This window comes from Cervus elaphus, chromosome 13, assembly GCF_910594005.1.
Source record: "Cervus elaphus chromosome 13, mCerEla1.1, whole genome shotgun sequence".
Classification (NCBI taxonomy): Eukaryota; Metazoa; Chordata; class Mammalia; order Artiodactyla; family Cervidae; genus Cervus; species Cervus elaphus.
In genome coordinates, this window is record NC_057827.1 from 51,880,623 (window position 1) to 51,892,695 (window position 12,073).

The window sequence follows — 12,073 nt, forward strand, 5'->3', positions numbered from 1 at the left end:
TAAGTATTTCTTATGATTTGCTTTGTGGATTTTATTGCACCTTTAGTATCTCTTCAAGGAATGCTTTCTTAGTTTGCCAAATAGGTAGGCTGAGAATTTTCTAAATCTTTCAGTTCTAGTTCCTTTTTGCTTAAGAATTCCATCTTCAAATCATTTCTTTCTTTTCACATCTTGCCATAAGTAGTCAGGAGGAGCCAGGCCACTCCTTCAGTATTTTGCATAGAGATATCCTCAGCTAAATATCCAATTTAATTACTTGCAAGTTCTACCTTCCACAGAACACTAGAACATGAAGTCAGTTCAGTCAAGTTCCTTGCGACTTTATAATAAGGATCACTTTTTCTCCAGTTTCCAATGACATGTTGCTCATTTCCATCTGAGACCTCATCATAATGGCCTTTGTAAGTCTACACTTCTACCAACATTCTCCTCAGGGTTACTTAAATATTCTCTAAGAAGACTGAGGTTTTCTCTCCTCTCCTCTTTTCTTTCTGAACCCTTAGCATAAATACCCTTAATGCTCATATTTCTAGTGTGTACCTCTAAATTCTTCCAGCTGCTACCAGTAAACCAGTTGCAAAGTCACTTCCACTTTTTAAGTTATTTGTTATGGCAACATCCCACTCTCAGTACCAAAATCTGTAGCAGTCAAGGTTCTCCAGAGAAACAGAACTTCCAGGACCTGAGGAATCTCGTGATCTGCTCTCTGTAAACTGGAGACCTGAGAATTGCGGTGGTGTAATCCAGTCTGAGCCTAAAGGCCTGAGAACCAGAGGAGCCAATGAGATAAATTCCCCTTCAAGGGCAAAAGATGAGATGAGATGTCTCAGCTCAGTGAAGCTGGGAAAAAGAAGCAAATATGTCCTTCCTCCACCTTTTGTTCCATATAAGCCCTCAACAGGTTGGATGGTGCCCATCCACAACTGGACAAGGCATCCCAGTGCGTCTATGAATTCAAATGCTAATCTCATCCAGAATCACCCTCATAGACCCCAGAAATAGTGTTTAATGTGAGTGCCTCTTGGCCAATCAAGTTTATGCATAAAATTAACCACCACACATATAAACATAGGAAAAAAAAATCACTGAAATTAAACTTTAGAAGAATTTAAGGAGAGTCACTCTGGAGATCAATCCAAATTAGTGTATTGGAAAAATCAAGAGGAAGAATATCTAAAAACTAAGAACAAATTCATACAGAGAAATAAATTACAACAAAAACATTCAGAGGTTGATTTTCCACATACCATTTCTGTGGACATTATTGGAGCCTGTGCATCATCAAAATACTGGTGTAAATCAAGGAAGAAGAAAACAAAATTGAGGGAACAGGATCCAACATAAAAGAGAGACAAAGGAATTTACTTGAGTGGGTAAAGAGACACATCAAATGATAGTTTTGCAGCAGGCCTGAAAATGAATCGATCTAGATTGTAACAGGTTAGAAAGCTCAAGGAGAGACTTCTTTAAGAAGATGAAATTAATAAAATACCCAGTGGGTTTGACTATTGGGAAGAGATTTACACAAGCTTTGGAGAATATGGGAGGAAAAATTAATGTTAAAACATAGAAAAGTTTAAAAAAATTTCTTAATTAGAGATAATAATCATAGTAAACATGATTGAGTTATCATAGTATTTGCATGGTCAACATAAACAATATTAATCTAAACAATAGATATGGGTCCTGTAGTGTTATCCTGTGGTATTGATACCACAGACCTTTAGAAGGGCTGGCTAGGGGAGTTGTGTGAGGGAGAGACTCGGAGAAAATGGATATTGATTTATCATAACTTTATAAGATTTTGGAAGAACGTGGGAACCCAAGTGTGTGTGTGGGAGTGGGGTGAGAATGGTGGTTATATGTGAAAGAGCTAAATTCTCATCTTCTGTATTAATAATAGATATTTTCAGTAGATAGTAATGCCAGTAACTGATAGTAAGAACATAAGACTGTAAACATATTATTTAGAGATTGGGGATAAATACTGGAAACCAACAGGAAGAATTGAAAGCAGTTGCTTTCCAGGATGAGAAATGTGAAATGTGTGGAATTGTGAAGTGAACTCAAAGTCGCTCAATTGTGTCTGACTCTGCGACCTCATAGACTGTAGCCTGCCAGGCTCCTCTGTCCGTGGAATTCTCATGGGTTGCCATTCCCTTCTCCAGGGGATCTTCTCAACCCAGTGATTGAACCCAGGTCTCCTGCATTGCAGGCAGATTCTTTACCGTCTGAGCCATCAGGAAAGCCCCTGAAATGTGTGGGACCTAATGTTTTTCATAACAAGTCTTATAAAATTTTAAATGATGCACATGTGTGACTTTGCCAAAAATACCTCTCTGCCAACCCTAGATTAAAAACAAAATGGAAAAACAAAAGAAGACATAAACTTAAGATTCAGGAGATGTAAGGAGGAGTTCTACAAGGTTAAAAAAAAGAAAATTATAAGAACTCATATTAGAAAGAAGATCTGCATTTTGAAAAATACCCCATTCCTTCCCCTCAGTCCAAATTTCAGTTAGCATTGATGAGGAAAACTAATAGATGTATTCCTATACATTTTTTAAGTTTCAGGGATAACAAAATCTTGCTGGGTTCCAGAAAGAAAAAAAAGTTACTTGTGAAGGAAAAAAAAAATGATAGACTGAATTTCCTGCATCGAACTTTGGAGACTGGAAGATGGTAGGATAATGTCACTGAACTAGTGATAGAATTACATCCTGTAAATCCTATACTGGGCTAAGTAATCAGTCACCTGGCAGGGAGAGAGATGTGCAGATGTTTGAGGAGTCAAATATTAGAGAAGTCTTGAGAAAATACACTAACCAACAAAAGGATTTGAACAGTGACTATGGGAAATGAAAAATAAGAGAGGAAATGTTGCTAAGTAATGAAGTCAATATACCCATGGTCCAGTTTTAGTGGTTAGAGGCCAACTTAGAAAATGGTTACTATAAGCTCTAAAGAAGTATTCTTTTTTCTCAACCTTTCAGCTTGAAAATTTTCAAAATAAAATCTGAAAGACTTTTACCTAGATTAACCAGTTTCTCTTGCAGTAGAGTGCTTTTGATTCTTTAGAAATGGCTGATTCTAGGGCAGGAAAAATAGGTGAGCCTGCATTTTTTTTTAACATGACAAAGAAATGTGTCACAATAAAAGGGCAGAGAGTGCATACGAAAGATTTATTGGTGAGTGCCTTTTGAAAAACCACCTGTCAGGGAGTGAACAAAGTGGGATTGGAAGAGGAGGAAGTTCCGTTGTGGTGCATTTCATCTTCCGCACTGTGAGCTCTAGACCTGATATGGTCCAGCTCTGACTGTCGTATTTGTCCATTTGTTGTCAAAATTGGACAAAGGAGTATGAAGAGATAGATCCCTTTCATATATGCCTATCATATGACAAACGTATTGTTATCTGGCGATAAAAAATACCCTGCACTTTTGTGACACAAGCCCTACCTCTTTCTGATGACCAAGATCATTTACTCCTGCCAGATTTGTTTCTTGGCTCAAGGTACTTGGAGTGACCAGGCGACAGTTGTAACTTAAAGTTTAATGGGCTCTGTCCCTTCGTGAGAACAGGACTTCCAGATTCATAGAACCTAGCGTTGCAGGGAAAGGAAATATAAATTTCTAAATGGGCCCTGGGACTGAGGCGGCCATTCCTGCTTCTTCCCCTTGTTTCTTGCCTACGTGTATGTTACTTCTTAGAGATGCTGTAGCATAATGTTTACTGATTTAGGGCACAACTACAAGCCAGAGGAGGGTGTCCTATCTTCACATGGTATCATCACCTCAACCATGCCTTCAGAATGCTCCTCAAGCATTTCAGATCACTGTCTCAGATTGGCAGCTTCTGAAGGTTGTGGTATGTAATAGGACTAGTGGACCGAGCAGTCTGTATTGACATCTCCCTTGCTTTAGTACATCTGTTTGGTTGGTAGCAAAGTTCTGTAGGATATAAAGTGAACCAGAAACATTGTTAAATCTCAGGTACTGGTGTTAAGTGTCTTCTTTCCTTGTTCCATTTTATTTTTAACTTAAGTTTGGGAGTTTATTTTTGGCAAAGTCATAAATGTGAACCATTTAAAATTTTGTAATTCACAAGCTCACATTTATACTTGTGGTCAGGAAAGGTAAATCCATACCTGTAATAAGTGTTGATTCTGGTCAAGGTGAATCACTGCACCTTTCAGAGTGTAAAAGGGTCCAGTGTAATCAGTTTACTCTGTCTGATGGTCTCCTGGGGGAAATGTTCTATACTGGGGGTTCAGCTTTGGTCTCTTTCAGATTAGATAATCTGTTTTAGCACTTAGCTAGATCAGCCTTGGTGAGAGGGAGCCCAGACTGTTGGGCCCATGCATAATCTCTATTTCTGCCACCCTGGCAGCTTAGCCCATTGTGCTAGCACTGAGGTGGTCAGTGATATGCTGGATGATGTCAACTGGTTAGTATTCTGTCTACTTGGTTGTCTAGTGCCTCTTCCTTGGTGGAGTCCTTTCTGATGGGTGTTAATATGTGATACAAAGATTCTCACATTTTATGTCCATTCCTACAGGACTATCCTCATGCCCTTTTCCAGAAAAACCAGTCAAGAGACTTCAACCTTTTAGATGAAACTAAAGATTTCCTGAGCTAGCAGAGTGGCCGAGACTATAAATAAACATTATATCTGAACAGTATTTCAGGTTAGGCTTGTGATACTTTAGAGACTCCCAAAATTTTCAATCTGATTAATTAGGAGGATCAGAAATTCATCTTAACTGAGGCAAGGGATTTAGGAAGAAGTTGGTCTGTAGGTGAGACAGATACATTTTATTTATTTATTTGTTTTTATTGGAGGATACTTGCTTTATAGTGTTTTTGGTTTCTGCTGTACAACAGCAGGAATCAGCTGTAAGTGTCCATGTACCCCCTCCCTCAGGAGCCTCCCCCCTCCCGCCCCTGTCCTGCCCCTCTAGGTCACTGTGGAGCGCCAAGCCGTGTTATACATGGTAGTGTGTTTATGTCAGTGCCACTCTCTTAATTCATTCTACCTTCCCCCTTCCCCTTCCCCTTCCCCTTCCCCTGCTGTGTCCACAAGTCTGTTCTCTACATCTGTGTCTCTGTTCCTGGTCTGGAACTCAAGAGAGAGGTCAGAATTAGAGACACACACATAGCCATGTCATAAGGCTACCCATTTCAAAACTCAGAACTGCAGGAAAAAGTTTATTTGCTATCACTGCTCTAATTCATCCTCTACAAATCTCAATTTGCTGGTTATTGGGGGATTGGTAGTATGAGGGAACAAGTAACAGTAACAAAAAATACAAGGAAATTACCAGGTTTTAAACTTAGGTGCGTGTAAGCATTTTTTTTTGTGTGTGTGTGTGTAAGCATTTAAACATTTCCTTTCAGTTTTCAGTAGTGTTTAATGTCTTAGTATAACTGCTCTCTTAAGCGTTTGTCTCTAAGATGTTATCTGAGTATGTGATGGAGGGGTGGCTTCTGTGATCTTATGGCTTGAAGAAGGCAGGTTTCTCAGATTTCTATATTGTCTCAAGGTTCCTCTGGTCACCATGGTGATGTCCTTCGTCAGTTGCTGCTCTTCTGTTTGGACTCCTCTCCTTTAGTTTGGTCAGAGCCTAGTGATGCTTCTTGGCTCTCAAGACCTCTGGTGTTTGAGACCCCTCTGAAATCTGGCAGTGACTTGGGTCAGTTCAGCTTGGGTGGCTCACTTTGAGCCATGGACCCTCACCCTCACACAGAAACCTCAACTGGCAGTCTCCCTAGCTGGATATTCTGGGGTTAACCTATGCCAGCCTTGGGGAAGCTAAGCTCAGAGTGCCTCTCTAACAAGACTCAATTGCAAAGTTTTTGTTACCATATTTTGATACTTTCCTATTTATTTGTGGTTTAATTTGTTTAGTATTTGTCACTACCCACCCTTCCCTTACAATATCAACTCATGATAATCAAGAATATCAACTCATGATAATGGGGACCTTGTCAGTCTTGTTCATCACTGAATCACAAACTCGAAGGATAAGTAGCTGTCACATGGTTGGCCCTTAGTAGATTTTTGTTAAAGAAGGGCAGAAATAATAGATGAAATCCCTAAGTAAGAGTATATCAAGTGAGAACAAGATGAGGACTAAACTGTTTAGTACATCTTCTGCCTTCTCTTTTAGAGGTAGGAAGCAGAAGAGGTTCCAGGGAAGAAAACTGAGAACTGATCAAGAGAAGTATGAAGAGGATGGAGTGCAGAAGATGGGGAGAAGCATGTTCAGTCGAGTGTGATAATCCCTGTTGCCCAAAGCGTCAGGAGTTGAGTCGGAGTAACTGAAGCTGACAAGTCTGTTGATGATTGGTAATCTGGGGTAGGAGAGCAGTATCAAGATATGAGTTTGAGAAAACTCAGGTCTCAAGAAATTGTGCCATCAAACGGAGAGGATAACTGTGGCAGCACGTAAAGTCTTTTATGAAGATTGTTGGTGAAGGTAGGAAGGAGTTAGGATTTGTCACTGGCCTCTTCAGAAACAGGACTCAATGGAGGGCTCTTTTCCCCCCCAAGACAGAAGAAGCTTGGTGTTTTGATATGTAGGGAGGAAGGAGCTGGTGAGGAAAAGAGGAGGAAGACTGAAGAAAGAGATAATTTATGAGTTAAGGTCTCAGAACTTAACTGGAAAGGATGAGATCAACCTTGGAATGGAAGGCAAGAAGGAAAGAGGAATGAATGGAAAATAGAAGGTGTGAGGCAAATGGGAAGAACATACAGGAATTTCCATCAGCTTTTGCTTAATGAAATAGAGGTATCCAGATTATCTGCTAAGAGTACATGTATATAGACCCCTGTAAGAATTGGTCTCCTACCTCCCACACTTCATTTGCATGTTCTTTGACTCTTTCCTGACTGAGGGTTAACAGCCAGGCTCCCTGGAAGTGCCTTTCCAAAGAGTTCTGAAGAAGAGAACTCTTCAGTTCTTGTTCAAACTCAAGGGACTTTGGTGCCCTGGAGTTCCACAGAATTCGTATGCAGATCTCAGTAGATCTCACACTCAGCTCTGTCTGTGATCCTGGGTTATGTAACTAACATGAAAAATTCAAACATCACGACTTTCAGTTTGTTTTGTACCTCAGCAATGCTGACTCATTATCAAATAAATAAAATTTATTTACCCCGAATGTTTCGTCTTAGTTGGTGCTCTTAACTGATGAGAAAGTCCATCAATATCTTCTTTTAGATTACCTTATGAAAATGAAGAGTTTATGGATTATATGCTGATGGGAAAATTACCTGCTGAGTTAGCTTCATATTCTTTATTCTACTGAAAATTCATATGTATATGAATTTTGCAAAATGTGAGTTTTTTGAATGAGTACACATACACACACACATATATGTGTATATATATATATATATATAAGGAAGTGCATAATGTGCATGTCTGAAGCCAAAATATTTAAAGTTATTCTGAATTAATAAAAGTTTATATGTAATAATATTTACTTTGTTTGTGCTTTTTTGACTGTCACTCATTTATTCATTTACCATATACTTACTGGCTACAATGTGTAGGTTCTGTTCCAGGTGCTAGGAGTATAAATGCTCAAAAGATACAGTCCCTGAGTTTCAAGGAATTTATGGTCTGGTTATAGGAGACAGATGTTGTAATAAAACAAGTACTGTGCTATATTGTATGTGCTAAGAAAGAAATATGTACAGGATGAACTAGGGCCTGAGGGAGGGAGCAGCCAATTTCTGTTTCAGAAGGGTGAGAACTTGCTGTCAAAAAGTTTGTTTTTTTTTTTTTTTTGCTTTTTTTTATTTTTTATTTATTTATTTTTTTTTTCCCAGTGGGTTTTGTCATACATTGATATGAATCAGCCATGGATTTACATGTATTCCCAATCCCGATCCCCCCTCCCACCTCCCTCTCCACCCGATTCCTCTGGGTCTTCCCAGTGCACCAGGCCGGAGCACTTGTCAAAAAGTTTTGAGGTAGGTAGGAGGCAGATTGCCCTGCACCCAAGGTAAAGCAATTGGAGATTCATTCCCTATGGACTGAAACTCCAAGAAGAGAAAAGCAGAACAATTAAGGGAGGAGGCTGGACCCTGCCCAAACTCCCTGACCACACACGCACAGAAAAGTCTCCTTGGATGTTAAAGGAGGAGTTCTGTCAAAGGATGTTCTGTCCCCATATGCCTTTTCGGTAAAATCCATCTTGGCTAAGAGATGCGTGTGCACACATGGGAGATCAGATATACCAATATGGACTGAGCCAGCTAATCAAAATGACCGGCCAGAGGAAACCTGTAAGAAATACCCCGTAAAATTAATTCCAACTGCCACGACAGTGCAACTCAGGGACTGTCCCTCTTGAGTCTGCTCGTGTGTATCCACACGTACTGTACTCTTTTTCCTCTTAATAAATACTTCACGTGCTTCACTATTTTCTGTATCTTGGTGGAAATTCTTTTCTGCAAAGCCGAAAGGCTGGGGCCCATGTCATGGACCACTGGTCTAGTAGGTAGGCTCTGGTGCTTTCACTGCCATGACCCCGCCTCAATCTCTCCTTGGGAACCCACTCCCCCTCCCCCACCCCCAAGCCACTGCAGCCCGAGGCCACCTTAGTTAAGTTTTACTGATGAAATGGTGCCTGAATCTTGAAAGGTAAGAAAGTGTTTTTGTTAAGTTTGCCATCAGATAATACGAAGTCTTTGGGGACAAAGAACTTCCTTTTATACAAGTTTATATTCTAGCACAAAGGAAGAATTTGCCAATAAATGAAACTCTCTTAAGGTTTCAAATTTAAAACTATTGACTATTATAAAGGTATTTCTGTTTTCAAATACCAGCAGGTGGCAATATTACCCCATGAAAAACTGATCACCAAAAGCTGAAAATGTCTTTCTTGAATTTCCATATCTGGTAATGAGGGTGTTCTGGATTAAAAATGGATGAGAAAAACTAAGTTTGAATTTTTTTATTTTTCTCAACAGGCCAATTGAAAATGCCAATGTCGGAACCCCATCCCCCTCCTCCTTCCCATTCATCCTGAGCCCAAGAGATCTCCATAAAATTGACCTGGATACCTTTCATTCAAGGCTTGTGGGAGTCTGAAGCCGGTCTCAAGATTTCTCCACTACACTGACCCAGAAGAAAAACTGAGCTCCCTGTCTGATGTCCAGTAAAAGCCAATTCACAGAAAATATTCATGAATCTAAGAGATGTTAGTGATGATTTGGGGAAAGGATAATAGAGTTTACACAGCAGCAATGCAAACAAGCACAAGTGAGTTGGCCTCCCAGATCTCAAAATGTCCGTTAGCCATGCACCATCTTGAAGTTTCACGGGATTCTTTTGTTTCAGCCCTTCATCTGGTTGGCTCCTCTTTTACCCTTCTTGGCCTTGGAACTTCAATTTCTTTTCCTTTTCTCCTTCTCTCCCTCTCTCTATCTCCTTCCTATTTCCCTGTTTCCTCTCCCTGCCTCTGCCTCTCCTCCTCCCTTTTTCTTTCTCCTGGTCTTGCACCCCCAAAACCCACTAAGATTGCTTACAGTAAAGGGCCCTACCCTCTGTGTGGCCCCCACTTCCTTAAAGGCATTAGTAGCAATTTTTTACCTTGAAACAAAGCAGACCAATTTTTCAGTTTTCAGTGTAATAAAAATACTTGAAAAAACATGCCCTGCAGATATTAAAAAAAAAATCCCCAAACCTGTGATTTTGGTTTTCAGCTGGTGTTTGCAGGTTTTTCTTTAGTAGGGTAATGTTAAGTGAGCTTGTTAGGATCCTCTGCACCTCTTTTCATCTTCCATGTGCCTACAAAATAAACTGCCCTTGTAGCTCAGCTGGTAAAAAATCCTCCTGCAGACCTGGGTTCTTTCCTGGGTTGGGAAGATCTGCTGGAGAAGGGAAAGGCTACCCACTTTAGTATTCTAGCCTAGAGAACTGTATAGTCCATGGGGTCACAAACAGTTAGACACGACTGAGCAACTTCCACTTTCACTTTCTTCCATGATCTATCGTATTTGCATTATTTGCCATTGATTTTTTTTTTTTTTTAATTTAGTTTCTTACCTCTGGTCCCAGATAAGGATCAGTTAGGAGACTCTGGTCTGCTGTGGTAGACCATTTTTCCTCTAAACTTTTTGTTATGGAAATGTTCAGTACAAAGAATATTTGAATCTGTCACCTAGAATCTATGATTGTTAACATTTTGTTATATTTGCCTTCTGTGCATCTGAGTTTTTGATGCATTTCAGACTAAGTTGCAGACATGGGTACTTTTCACTCCTAGACATTTTAGCATTCATGTAATTAATTTTTTTCAGGTTTTTTTTTTCCCTAGGTAAAATTTATGTAACTGTGATATTCAGATTTTAAGTGTACTATTAGATAAGTTTTGAGCAATGCAAAAACCTGGGTTTTCTAAATCCCTATTGAAATATAGAAAATTTCCATAAAGGATTTATTTGTTTGTTAGTTTTTCCATACGCAAGGAGTGTAAAATGGTTAAGTTCTAGACATTTCCAGGTCTGAGTACACTATTGGTAAGAAATTACTTAAAGTATAATGGATTTTAAGTGAGTTTTATAGGTATAGAAACACAGTTCAAATTAAGCTCTGCATCTGTGCTTTTTTGCCGTGTTTCAGTTTGAGCTCAGAGACTTTACAAGCAAGCAGAAACACTCAAGCAAAATGGGCACTGCCTGTCAGTTAAGAGCAGGAACTAGGTCTGTTTTTTGATACGTATCTCAACTACCCAGGATGCTTTATACCTTTGACACTCAAATATTTCCTGTCACCACACTATCTGCTACAAAAATTTATTGTCTATTCTATGGCTGGTGTTTGTGCACGTAGGAAATAATCGTGGGACTATAGAAGTCAAAACCATTGAGAGTGTCACATATCCTTCTTAGGTGGTCATCAGTCAGTACTTGAAATTGGGTTAAAAGAATAGGATATGGTAGAGCTTCTCCACAGCCCAGAGGTAAAGAAAGATGGATAACTAAATTCAGACAGAACAGCCTTGAGGCTCCAGGAGTAATAGACCTGGATTCTGAGTTCTCTTATGCTTCCTATTGGAGTTCAAATCAATGCTTGACTTTCCCAGGGCCTGTAGGTTCATGCAGATGAGTAGTTACTGCTTTTTGAAGGTGTTTATGTGGAAAAGTCCTGATGCATGTTTATAGAAAGAAATATATAGGAAAACAGTGCATGTTACTTTCTTAAGTAAAGAAATTTGGATATCTTTTTAAATGCTGCATCCAAATTTCAACATGCCAGATGCCCACTGAGGACCATAACAAGCCATTACTTGCCATTCTTTTTTTAAAATTGAAGAATAGTTGATTTACAATGTTGTGTTAGATTCTGTTTACAGCCAAGTGATTCAGTTTAATATATATGTAAATATGTATATTATTTTTCAGGTTATTTTCCATTATGGGTATTGAATATTGATACAAGATATTGAATATCACTTATGTAGAATCTAAAAAAATGATACAAATGAACTTATTTACAAAACAGAAACAGACTGACAGACATAGAACAGAAATTTATGGTTACCAAAGGGAAAAGCAGGGTGTGGGATAAATTAGGAATCTGGGATTAACAGATATACATTATTACATATAAAGTAGATAACAAGGACCTACTATAGCACAGGGTAATTGTCATTCTTTGTATTTTAGGTACTTCCTGCTTTACTGACTTAAACGTGCAGAGTGAAATCTGTGTCTGAATTACTGACTTGGTCACAAATCTCTTTCTTCACAGATGGAAATTTTCTCCAGAATAAATAAGTAGTATATTGGTCAGTGTTCAGTTTTGGAGATTAAAACTCACTATAGCCAGTTTGAGCACAAAGAGATTCTTCAGAGTATTAAATGGCTCACAGATTCTAGGTTGAGTTTCCAGGAATGGTTCCCAACTTACACTGGCTGTCAGGAGATTATTGCTTTTAACCCAAGCAGGATGCTGTAGTATCAGAAAGAAACAACTACAAGTTATTAGCTCCTGAACCTCTGCTATGAGCAGAAAATAGTCTGCCAATTTAGGAAGCTGCTGTTACAGCTGCTGTCC

At 39.1% G+C, this 12,073-nt stretch overlaps 1 long non-coding RNA gene across 6 annotated transcripts in view; it reads left to right on the forward strand.

Moving 5' to 3' along the window:
- Nucleotides 1-11,424, forward strand: part of LOC122707015 — a 52,692-nt gene extending 41,268 nt beyond the window's left edge. For 5 of the 6 annotated variants that reach the window (XR_006344550.1, XR_006344544.1, XR_006344545.1 and 2 more), the window contains one exon: nt 8,983-11,424. This is a non-coding gene — a long non-coding RNA (uncharacterized LOC122707015). Of the gene's footprint in view, nt 1-6,169; nt 7,434-8,982 lie in introns of those variants that run through there. The other variant, XR_006344548.1, reaches the window with a different exon arrangement.
- Nucleotides 11,425-12,073: the final 649 nt, after the last annotated feature.